Source organism: Hetaerina americana, unplaced genomic scaffold (assembly GCF_022747635.1).
Source record: "Hetaerina americana unplaced genomic scaffold, ioHetAmer1.1.p SCAF_4, whole genome shotgun sequence".
NCBI lineage: Eukaryota > Metazoa > Arthropoda > Insecta > Odonata > Calopterygidae > Hetaerina > Hetaerina americana.
In genome coordinates this window covers 103,800,090-103,813,515 of record NW_027286985.1, presented here as the reverse complement: position 1 = coordinate 103,813,515, position 13,426 = coordinate 103,800,090, and positions in this window count along the sequence as shown.

Below are 13,426 nucleotides of genomic sequence, written 5' to 3'. Positions count from 1 at the left end.
CTATGCGTGCCACTAAACGCACTGTTCTTTTCCTGTATGATGTTGTATGAATTCTAACCACTGTCCTTTCCTCTTGTGTATTGTCTATTTCTCCTTTGGTGGGTGAAACAGCCCCATGACGCCATCTCTTGGCTAAAGAATCGGGGCGCTTGGCGACATATAAGACCCACGGATCTCAGGGTAAATTACATATCCTCGATAGCTCAAGTGGTTAAGAGCATCCGCCCGGCAAGTAGAAAGATCCGGTGTTCGAGTCCCGGTTGGGGAAATATTTTTACTCTTGTGATCCGTTCGATTCCGCCTTCCCCACCTCTATTGTGTTCGTCCTTTATACGTGTTCCTATCCCTTTTCCTTATATATGTTTCTGTATATATGAGTATTTATTCGCCGTTTGGCGGGATTTCGTGTTTGAATGTTGAACAGTAACTGATTTTACGAATTCCCCGCCCACTTTCATTCCTACCTCCAGGTCTTCCCATGCCTCTTTGATCATTTCCTCTGCATACAGGTTGAACAGCAACGGTGATAATGGGCAACCCTGCCTTACACCTCTTCTTAACACTGCCCAACCGGACTCCCCGTTCCCCACTCGCACCTGAGCAGTCTGAGACATGTACAGGTTGCGGATTAGCCTCCTTTCCCTCCAAGCTATTCCTATTTTCTGCAGAATACTCATTAGTTTTTCCCAATTCATTCTCTCAAACGCTTTTTCGAAATCTAGGAAACAGGCAAATACCTCCTGGTTGTGTTCTATATTCCTCTCGATTAATAATCTCATTACTGCAATGGCATCACGCGTACCTCTCCCCTTCCTAAACCCAAACTGATCATCGCCTGAGTAATCATTTGCCCTACTCTCTATCCTTTTGTTTATGATCCTAAGAACAACTTTAGCTGCGTGGGATATCAAACTAATTGTCCTGTAATCCTCACATGACGTGGCCTTTACCTTTTTCGGAATAGGAACTAAAACTGATCTCACGAAGTCTTCCGGCCAGATTCCCTCCTCATAAATACTACGGATCAGCCCATATAGCCTCTTCCTCCCACATTTTCCTAAGCCTTTTAAAAGTTCCACGGGAATGTTATCTACCCCCACGGCCTTATTTAGTTTCATCTCCCTTAATGCCCTTTCTATCTCATTGTCTAGTATGCCTGGACCTAAGCTTTCTTCCTCTACGTCATTTTCTTTTTCAATGTTTAACTTTGTTGTTCTGAGTTCTTTACTATTCAGTTCTTCTATATACTCCTTCCATCTCACTTGGATCTTTCCTGTGTCAACTATTATACATATATATATATATATATATAGCATATACATATATATATATATATATATATATATATATATATATATATATATATATATATATATATATATATATATATATGTATATGCTATATATATATATATATATATGTATATGCTATATATATATATATATATATATATGTATATGCTATATATATATATATATGTATATGCTATATATATATATATATATATATATATATACATATATATATATATATCCCTCCCCGGACTACAACCTTGACGTGGTGGAAGGGCTTGTGCGTTCCGATGACCCCTAGAGCTGTGCTGGCGGGAGTAATAATTATTGCTCCTGGTAGGGTCACCCATGCCAGATAGGTCGAAGGTTAGGAGCCAGACGAAAGGTAGTCCACGCAGCGTCTGTTCCTCAGTGAGGCGGCTGCAATGGCGTCTGACCCCAGTGGGGCGGCCAGTAAGTGATGGTGTCACGTTAAAAACACTATTGAGGAAGGCAACGGGAAACCACCTGGCAACCACGGGGCTCGGCCCAATCGGCCGTGTGTCGTGCCCGGCAGCGGGGGAGGCAAGGCTTCCGCGGTCGTCATCCCACGAAACCCTTGCAAGGGAAAACCAGCAGCAGCAGGACAGAAGACGCAGGAGAAGAAGACGAAATTAGTTAGAATAGGAACATGGAATGTTAGGACAATGATGAGGACAGGGAAATTGGAGAATGTTAAGCGAGAGATGGAAAGGGGAAATATAGATATTTTAGGTCTATGCGAGGTGAGATGGAAAGATAGCGGGGATTACTGGAGTGATAAGTATAGAATAATATACAGCGGTGGGGACGAGAGCCAACGAGGGGTTGCCATAGTATTAAATGAAGAGGTAGGAAGAAGCGTAGTCAACATAGAGCAGGTAACGGATAGAATACTACTAGTGGAGATAAAAGCAGAACCGACGAACTTAGTTATTATTCAGGTATACATGGCACCGAGCAACCATAAGGAAGAAGAGGTCGATAAGATATACGATCAGTTGGAGGACATGATCGCGTGTGTTCCTGCAGGGAAACATCTGATAGTGATGGGGGATTGGAATGCGACGGTAGGCGAAGGAAGAGATGGTGATGAGGTGGGCGACTACGGTTTAGGCACGAGGAATGACCGCGGGGAGAAAACAGTTGAGTTCTGCAGGAGACAGGGGTTAGTCATCACCAACACTTGGTTTAGACACCACAAAAGACGCAGGTATACATGGAAAATGCCAGGTGACTCAGGAAGATATCAGCTAACGCAGATTGCCTAGCGCAATTCTTCTCCTTACGTCCCTACTACTTTGACCGTGTTGGTCCAAAACACTACCGAGATACGTAAACTGTTCTACCTGCTCTAGTTTTTGCCCTCCTATTTTAATGTTAAGCTTGCCCTTTTTCTTTCTAGAAAATCGCATAACCTTTGTTTTATTAATGTTGATCCTCATCCCATACCTGTCGCACTGAATTTCCAATTCACTCAGCAATGCTTGCAGCCCCTTGGCTGACTGACAAACTAAAGCTTGGTCATCAGCAAACCTAACTGATTTTACGAATTCCCCGCCCACTTTCATTCCTACCTCCAGGTCTTCCCATGCCTCTTTGATCATTTCCTCTGCATACAGGTTGAACAGCAACGGTGATAATGGGCAACCCTGCCTTACACCTCTTCTTAACACTGCCCAACCGGACTCCCCGTTCCCCACTCGCACCTGAGCAGTCTGAGACATGTACAGGTTGCGGATTAGCCTCCTTTCCCTCCAAGCTATTCCTATTTTCTGCAGAATACTCATTAGTTTTTCCCAATTCATTCTCTCAAACGCTTTTTCGAAATCTAGGAAACAGGCAAATACCTCCTGGTTGTGTTCTATATTCCTCTCGATTAATAATCTCATTACTGCAATGGCATCACGCGTACCTCTCCCCTTCCTAAACCCAAACTGATCATCGCCTGAGTAATCATTTGCCCTACTCTCTATCCTTTTGTTTATGATCCTAAGAACAACTTTAGCTGCGTGGGATATCAAACTAATTGTCCTGTAATCCTCACATGACGTGGCCTTTACCTTTTTCGGAATAGGAACTAAAACTGATCTCACGAAGTCTTCCGGCCAGATTCCCTCCTCATAAATACTACGGATCAGCCCATATAGCCTCTTCCTCCCACATTTTCCTAAGCCTTTTAAAAGTTCCACGGGAATGTTATCTACCCCCACGGCCTTATTTAGTTTCATCTCCCTTAATGCCCTTTCTATCTCATTGTCTAGTATGCCTGGACCTAAGCTTTCTTCCTCTACGTCATTTTCTTTTTCAATGTTTAACTTTGTTGTTCTGAGTTCTTTACTATTCAGTTCTTCTATATACTCCTTCCATCTCACTTGGATCTTTCCTGTGTCAACTATTACCTTACCCGCCTTATCTCTCACTGTTAGCATTCCTTTCTTACTTCCCGATAACGATTTAACTTTGCTGTACAGCGCACCGATTTCACCCTTCCTCTGCAGACTTTCCATATCCTCGCACTGCGTCTTCCACCATGCTTCCTTTGCTTTATTTGTTGACCGCCTCAATATATTGTTTAATTCTTTGTACTTCATTTTGCCTAATTCTGTATTTACATTCTTCCATTTTCGCCGCTCATCCATCTTTGTAATCATCTCATCCGTGATCCATGGTTTCCTAGTCCTTTTAGCGTTAACGGTTCCAATAGTGTCTTTTGCGGCTTTAGACAACCCTTTCTTGATACATTCCCATTTTTCTTCGATAGTACTTAGCTCTTTACCATCCTCCATGATTTCTTCTACCGCCTGTTTGTATTCCTTTCTTTTCAAACCATTTAATGCTTCTACATTCCATTTTCTAACTCGCCGCCCCCGCCTTATCTTTTTGAAACGGACGCTACATTTCAGAACGACTAAATTGTGGTCAGAGTCCGCATCCGCTCCCGGGAAGCTGTGGGAATTTATCTCACTGTTCCTAAACCTGTGTCTAACCAGGATACAATCTAGCCGATATCTTCCTGAGTCACCTGGCATTTTCCATGTATACCTGCGTCTTTTGTGGTGTCTAAACCAAGTGTTGGTGATGACTAACCCCTGTCTCCTGCAGAACTCAACTGCTTTCTCCCCGCGGTCATTCCTCGTGCCTAAACCGTAGTCCCCCACCTCATCACCATCTCTTCCTTCGCCTACCGTCGCATTCCAATCCCCCATCACTATCAAATGTTTCCCTGCAGGAACACACGCGATCATGTCCTCTAACTGATCGTATATCCTATCGACCTATTCTTCCTTATGGTTGCTCGGTGGCATGTATACCTGAATAATAACTAAGTTCGTCGGTTCTGCTTTTATCTCCACTAGTAGTATTCTATCCGTTACCTGCTCTATGTTGACTACGCTTCTTCCTACCTCTTCATTTAATACTATGGCAACCCCTCGTTGGCTCTCGTCCCCACCGCTGTATATTATTCTATACTTATCACTCCAGTAATCCCCGCTATCTTTCCATCTCACCTCGCATAGACCTAAAATATCTATATTTCCCGTTTCCATCTCTCGCTTAACATTCTCCAATTTCCCTGTCCTCATCATTGTCTTAACATTCCACGTTCCTATTCTAACTAATTTCGTCTTCTTCTCATGCGTCTTCTGTCCTGCTGCTGCTGGTTTTCCCTTGCAAGGGTTTCGTGGGATGACGACCGCGGAAGCCTTGCCTCCCCCGCATCCGGGCACGACACTCGGCCGATTGGGCCGAGCCCCGTGGTTGCCAGGACTCAAAATATCTCTATCGTCCATCATATTTTTCTTGGGAATGATAATTGAGGTGGTTTCCCGTTGCCTTCCTCAGTAGTGTTTTTAACGTGATACCATCACTTACTGGCCGCCCCACTGGGGTCAGACGCCATTGCAGCCGCCTCACTGAGGAACAGACGCTGCGTGGACTACCTTTCGTCTGGCTCCTAACCTTCGACCTATCTGGCATGGGTGACCCTACCAGGAGCTATTTTTATTACTCCCGCCAGCAGAGCTCTAGGGGTCATCGGAACGCACAAGCCCTTCCACCACGTCAAGGTTGTAGTCCGGGGAGGGATATATATATATATATATATATATATATATATATATATATATATATATATATATATATATGTATGTATATATATAGCATTAAATGGCTTTTAGTGCTTAAGGTTGGCCATCTCATAAGTAAGCTAAAAATCCATAGTAATCAACATGGGATCTGATTTGATAGGTGTAAGTATAGTTCACTGATACCCAAAGACATGTCAAATTCATGGATAAGAGTAGGCGAGGCAGATTCCATCCCTGTGCCACCTGTGGTTTACCAGGTAGACCTGGTATCCAAAAAAATCACACAGCTTATGCAATAAATAAAATTTTATTTGCCATTGATTTGAATTAAACTGAATGGAAATTTTAAAATGGTTATTATATGAATGAAATGAACTATATGACTACAATAGAGTGTGGAAGTTTCCAACAGTCTCCACAACAGTACTGCAAACCCCTCTCCACCCATACTGCTACCCAGATATTCACTCGCTCACAGTTACCTTGAACCTTCCTATCCCTAAATCTATTCTCATGAACAACCCTCTCTATTTCAACGCACTACTTCTCATCTCTTCTCCAGCAACTCTACCCCTATCTCTTCCTGCACCACCCATCTCTCACAACTTGAGTCACCTAAGTTGGGAGCATACTAGTTTGAAAATATGGTTACGAGATAGCCATTAATGTTTCAATTAGTTTGGCAAAAATTTCCCCAAAAAAACGAATATATTATGAATGTGTGGACCATGTATATGCAATACCATATTGTTTTCGATTTAGGATCATAACGCAAGGGATGAAACTGGCCAAGTGAGCGAAGAATGTGGATTGGATCGGATGACTCACGAGCAGGTACACGAGTCTAGTGGAGTTGTCGACTTTCAAACCCACGAGCAGCATTTCCATTGCAAGTTCACATTGATTCGTGAAGCCAGATTTAGATCCAAGATTTCCTGAAGATTTGTGCGATATAGCGTCTGCTTTTATATGATTCGAGAACAACGCCACTGGCGCCAAATCTCCAGGTAAAATGTTGTGGCACATGGGTGTAGCGACACAAGTTGTAATGTAGAACGAGGGATTGATTATATTTAGAATTCTGATAGCGCTGTACTGTGTTAACACAATTTAAAAAAATTTAATGTAATGTGATCCATTCTTTCCTATATTTTATGCCATTTAATACTTCGCCCAAATCACGCAAAATGGACAATCATTAAAGCGTTGACCTTGAAATCGTCTACGAGAATTTAAATTCCATTAAGAGCGCGCGTCATTCACTATTTATTTCAAAATACCCCTAAATATTGAAATAAAAACACGCTGGACATTTAAGAATCAATTTATAGTCCGTAATTTGTGAATGCAAGCTACTACCTGGCGCATTTGCGGTTGAGTGCCAGCGATTCCATGATGAAATTACCCTCGCGTGACACGGTGTCGAGCATCAACATTTTTCCATAGAATGGAAGGAGGATTTTTATTTGATTGCTTCACAGCTGGGGATTTTACAAGCCTTAAGCTCTAATATATTTCTGAAAAAATGGTTGATCTCATTCTTTATGCGCGTTGCAAATATTGACCACTTCTGTCATTCCTTCAAATTATTTGTCCCACCAGCATACGGAAAATACATGGCCCAAAAATCATAAGCAAACTCAAGTTCTGGAGAGAAATTGGCAAAAATTAAAATAAAATAAAAAATACGGGATGTAAGGAAAATGCAATGAAAAATCAACTAAGACACGTTCAGAATTAGAGCGAGCCAAGAACATTTCCATCAACACGAAGAAAATGATTTCAGAACATATATTTAGCAACGTTAAAATTAGAAAATGAGGCATAAATGACTAGTTTTACTTCTCCATGGATATGAGACGTCTTCGTCCAGATGATTTGGTATAAAAAAAGGTTCAATGGATACGTGACGCTGAAAGGAATTCATGAATACGGACGGAATTAATAATATAATAAAGAATTAAGAACGAGAATGGTGGGAGTACTCTGAGACACAATAGCGTGTGCAAGACAAAAGGGCCATGGCGAATTGAAAGTAAAAATGAAGGATCTGATATATGATGAGGAGAAGAAGCTCAAGCAAATTATATTGGAGGTGAACACAAAGAAATATGAGAAAAAAGAAGTTAGACGATAGATGAATCAGTGAAGAGCAGGGTCATTCGAAAATTATGATTGATTTCCGTTGGTTGATGCTGGATAAGGTCAAACTTTTGTGCGAAAAGAGAAAGTTCACATAAAATACAAAAAACAAGGAATGCACGATTTGGTATGCACGGCCACCTTGCGAGAAGAGAGGTCATCAGCTCGCAAATTTGCTTAACAAACAAGGCTTAAGGATGGATGTTAGTACAACATGATATTCCTAAATATGAGGTGTTCCATGAATTAAAAAAGCTTTTAGTTTCAATAGATTACCCAGATCTTAAAATAAACATCCTCGATCGCCCAGCCAGAAAGAAAGAACTTTCTAAAGAAAAGGAGTAGATTTAAGCATTGCGCATTTATTATATTTCTATGTTGACTCATTTGAACGCATTTTTAAGAGTTTTTGCTTTTTAAAACAAAATAAGATTATTCGAAATATGTGGACGTCTTAATTGTATTTGAATAAACATTTCTTCTAAAATGCATTTCATGTTTATATCGAAAAATGCATCCGGATAATTTACCATTAGTTATATTTATATATGAACAATATATTCCACACGGCAATAAGCCCTTCTTCAATTCCATATACGTACTTCCTTTCATTTCGTTCAACATGCCTATTCCATCCCTACTCCTTCCTCGCCTGTCTAAAGTTCCCTTTCAGTCTTCAAAACATTTTTCTCGATAACCTACCGGTACTCCTCTCTTCTCATCCCTATTAATACTTCTGCACTCCACTTCCTCAAACGTCCTCCATATTTTACTCTTGAATCAGACGCTACACACCATTATCACTAAATTATGATCTAAATCCGCATCCATTTCCGGAAAACTGCGAATTAATCACGCTGTTCCCTTATCTGTGCCTCACCATAATACGAACTGATATCTTCCCCGGGAATTTTACTGAAATCCTTACATCTCATTTGGCATTTAAACCAAGTGCTCATTAAGATTAACCTGCGTCTTCTGTAGAACTCTTTAGCTTTCTCCCCACGGTTTTTCCTTGTTCATAAAACCGTCGTGCCTTGCCCTACTCCCATCTCACCCTTCCCTTAGCGTTCCGTCTACCTCTTCCTCACTATGATTGCTTGGTGGCATGAACACCTGGGCAACGACGAAGTTTATTGGGTAGTTTTTACGGTTACTAATAATATTATATGAGTTACTTACTTTATACTTACTACGCTTCTTCCTACCTTTTTATTCAATATTATGTTAACCCCTCGCTGGCCCTCGTCCCCTTCGCTGCATATTACTCTATAACTATCACTGCAGTAATCCTTGCTACTCTTTCATCTCACCCCCCACAGCGCCAATAAAACATCTATATTTCCTATTTCTATCTCTCGCGTTATATTACCTTATTTCCCTACGCTCACCATTGTCCTAACATTCCAAGTTACTATTCTAACTAGTTCGGCCATCTTATTTGTCTTCTCAGCTATTTCTGCTGCCATTGATTTACAAGGGTTTCGAGGCAACCGCAGAAGCCTTGCCTCTCCTACTGTCGGGCACGACACATTCAATTGGGCTGAGTCCCGTCGTTGCAAGGAGTCATTATCATGTCCATCATCCATGGAATATGATCATCATTTCATGCGATAGCAATTGAGATGGTTTCTCGCTTCCTTCCTCAATAGTGTTTTTAAATTGACACCATCCCTCAAAGGCCGCCCCACTGGGGTCATGCGTCTTTTCAGCCGCCACACTGAGGAAACCCCGCTCCACGGACTACCTTTCGTCTGGCTCCATACCCTTCGACCTATCTGGCATGGATAACTCTACCAGAAGTGTACATCATTCCGCCCACTGGCACACCTCTGGGGGTCACCAGAACCAGCAAGCCCTTTCACCACGTCAATGCCTATGGAAGGAAATTTTCCTCAATACACTATTAAATACGAGGGCAATCCCAAGAGAACCCGACCGAACAAAGAAAAAAAATTTTTGGAAAAAATGTATTTATTTTTCAATGCAATCTCTTTTCAGCTCTTTACAGTTTTCCCAGAGATGTTCAATAAGTTCGATACCCTTTTTAAAATAAGAACTGTCATGCTCCTCAAAATAGCCATTTACTGCCGACGTCACTTCTTCACGGTTGGAAAATCTTTGACCATCGATCCATTTTTTCAAGTTTGCGAACAGAAAATAATCCAAGGGAGCTAAATCTGGCGAATAGGGTGCATGAGGTAGCAATTCAAACTTAAATTAATGTATTTTGGGCATTGCAACGTTTTTGTGAGCTGGTGCATTGTCTTGAGGAAACAACACTTTCTTCATAGCGGCCGCTTTTGCTTGATTTCTTCGCTCAAACGTTGCATTAGTTTGCATAATACTCGCCATTGGTAGTTTTTACTTTTTCAAGATAGTCAATGAAAATTATCCCACGCACATCCCAAGAAACTGGCGACATTACCTAGCCTGCAGATGAAACGGTCTTCGCCTACTTTGGAGCCGGATCTCCATTTTGAATTCATTGTTTTGATTGTTCTTGTGTCTCAGGTGTGAAGTAATGGACCCGTGCTTCATCTATGGCTATGAAACGGCGCAATAAGTCTGCTTTGTTGCTGTGAAACCTTGCTAAACACTAAATTGAAACATCTTCACGACACTGGTTATGCTCCAGTGTGAGCACCAATCCTGCACACAGCTTTCTCATGTCCAAAATTTCAGTAAATATGCGAAGTACCGTCCTTTTAGAAATGTCTACTATTTCTACTAGCTCGCGCTTTTTCAGTCGATGATAATCCCGTATCACTTTGTGGATTTCCTTCACCGGTCCTGGAGTCATCACCTCATTTGGTCGACTAATGCGATGCTCGTCTTGATAGCTCGTACGGCCTCGTTTAAACTCTGCTACCCAATATTTTACTGTTGTAAACGAAAGAGCAGACTCACCCAGAGCAGAATCCAGTTCAGCTTTTATATTGGTTGAGTTGAGGCCTTTCAAATAAAAGTATTGTATGGCATAACAATAACCAATTTTCTCCATTTTCACAAATTCACTCAAAACGTTCACTATTGATGGCTGCCAAATAAATACTAAACAACGTAGCTTCTTCAAACTTGAAACATTTGCTTCATAGATTGCGTACTTTCTAATACAGCGATATTTTTCAAACAACTACCGCCATCTCTAGGCCAGGCCGGATACTTATGGGCCCCTCCATGTATTATCAATAAGTCTTTATAATAGCAATATTACTTTCACCTTCCTTAAGTTGTATCTTCAATTCAGTAGGCGAACACCATGAAATTTCCATCTTAATTCTTACTCCTCCCTACTTACCAAATCATTAAAATTTTTTCTGGGTCTAAAATTATACTCGATAAACGATCCTGGAAGAGAACTGATGTGTCTCGATATCAATAAAATAAATCGGCAAGGATATTTTTTGTGCACCTTATGCGATATTTGCAAGATAGCAAATATTATCGCAATCGCTTTATTTAAACATGTATTTCTACCTAAACACAATTCACATGAAAAATACCGTTGATCAAGTATTCATTTTACTCATGTTTTACAGTCAAAGGGAATTTCCGCGCAGAACTTGCTTTTCTCTATTGGTGCTATACTTAGGTGATAATTACTTTCCTTGTAAAGGGAGTACTTACTCTCCAAGTTGTCTAGATGTGGGCCGAGAGATAGAAGCATCCTTCCCACGAAACACTGGATGCGTTAAATGTGAGTCTCGTTCAGCTAAGAAAGAGAATTATCTTATTTTTCAATTGAACAATTTTCTTTCTTCCACGGGAAAAAGGACACAAAAAAGTGTCCTAACTTTGCCCGAGTTGACGGGTCTGTCGGGGTCAAAGAATGGGGAGAGAAATTAACCCTCGGGCAACGAACGCTGTCCCCTTCGATAACATCGAAATTTTCACCCACAAAAAATGCTCCTCACAAGACGAGAGTTCACCGAGCACACGAATCGCCATTTTTAAGTGTGGATAAATGGAACATTTTCTTTCTTTATTTCCAGTAAGATGCCGTCTCGGAGGCGGCGCTGCCGACGGGAACAAAAAACGGCCCGGAAGAGAGTGTTCAAGTGACGCCTGACATTTATCAGGGGTCAAAATCTTACTTTTTTCGTAGTCTCCTTTCTTTCCACATGCATTCGTTTCAATCTCTGTTCTGGTTCAAGGCCCAGACTGGACCAGGACAAAAATATATGACAATTACCAGATGGCAGTTGGCATGCAATTTTGAGCTAATTAGATGACCATTCTGAGCATCGGAGGACGTCTGCTTGGACCGTCGGTATTATAATAAGGAAATTACCATCATCACTATGACGCCCATAACGCGGTGACCACGGATGCATGGACGTATAGCAGAACATTATGAAAGGTGGGGATGCATCACGACTCCCTTGAGACGTTCCCATATCTTTGTGACGACTGGATCACCCGTTTGAAAATTATTTTCACGGAATGATTAACTTCAAGGCAAAGCAATGGTATTCAAGTAAGTCGTTCTTTTTGGCCCAAATTCTACAGTTTCACACGACGATACACATAACTCTTTCATCGAAGAATTTGACTCGAAACAAAACTTTCTCTAATTGAAAAAATGTTGAAGTTTTCCGCATTCCATTAGGAGAACAGAGAGGGCGATTTCATTCAGCGTCTAATTACGTACCTGCCCGTAAGTAAAAACGCAGGACACATGATGCAGGGGCTGTCCCCAAAAATAAGTGATAGAGAGTAATCGCCTTTTTCGGCTCGGGAGGCGTTATCCATAAAGAGTGTATGCCTCAGGGACAGACGGTGAACGGTAAGTATTGCGTAAGTGGAAGTCCGCTAAAGACGGCGAAAAAGAGTGTGACGCGTCAGCAAGAAGGATATTTTGCCAACTGGAGGCTGCACCACGACAACGCGACGTCCCACACCGCCTTTCTCGTGAAGTGCCGAGTACATGGGCCAGGGCAAGATTGCAGCCCTGCCCCAGCCACCATACAGCCCCGATGTGGCACCGTCGTTGGAATTATCTTTGTTCCCGAGAGTAAAAAGGAGCTTGAAAGGTAACCATTTTGGAACTTTGGATAACGTCAAATAGGCCGTGACGAGGTGCCTGAACGATTTTCCCGCCGATGCCTTCCAGGGAGAGTAACGCGACCGGAATCAATGAGTCGATGCAAAAGGGTGCTATTTTGAAGCATTTTAGCGATTCGTACTTTGATCAGTAATTTAATTTTTTCCCGAACTTTTATTCTGCTTATTTCTGGGACGGGCCCTGTAAACTGAGGTAACCTCTGCTCACCGCCCGAAATAGACAGCGAATAGATTTATATACTGGTCTCGGGGTTCATATTCATATACATCGTGGTAATCATCTCCGGTAACATGGGCAGGTCAGATGTGTCCCAGCAGTTCGGTGCCTGCCTCTTTTTATCAAATGTAACATCCCTTCCGGATCTTGCTTAATCGAGTACTTTATAAAAAGAGACGGCGACCTCTACCATACCATGACATCCTTTCCACCATAAATCCTCTGCTGCTAACTTACTTGTCATTCGAACACTGGTTGACATTGTATTTCTCTCTAGCCCGTGCTTGATATTCCTGGTTGATTTAGCAGGGCAAAAATATCGTTTATATTTTCACTTAAGATTTGAAGCTTAGATCCATGATGAAAGAAAAAAAATTGGATCTAATGGAAAAGCAATACATCCGATTCCAATTAATCTTCGTAGTTCAGATTACGTATTTGAATTAATTATATATCTTCTGGAATTTCTAGCGTTCTGGTCATTATTGGGACAAGGTATTCGCCGGAGGCGTCCAGCTCAGGAGTAGAATTCCACATCCATCTGACCCAAAATCGTCGACTGCAACGCCGGCGAAACTCGTACTCCAGCAGCACTATG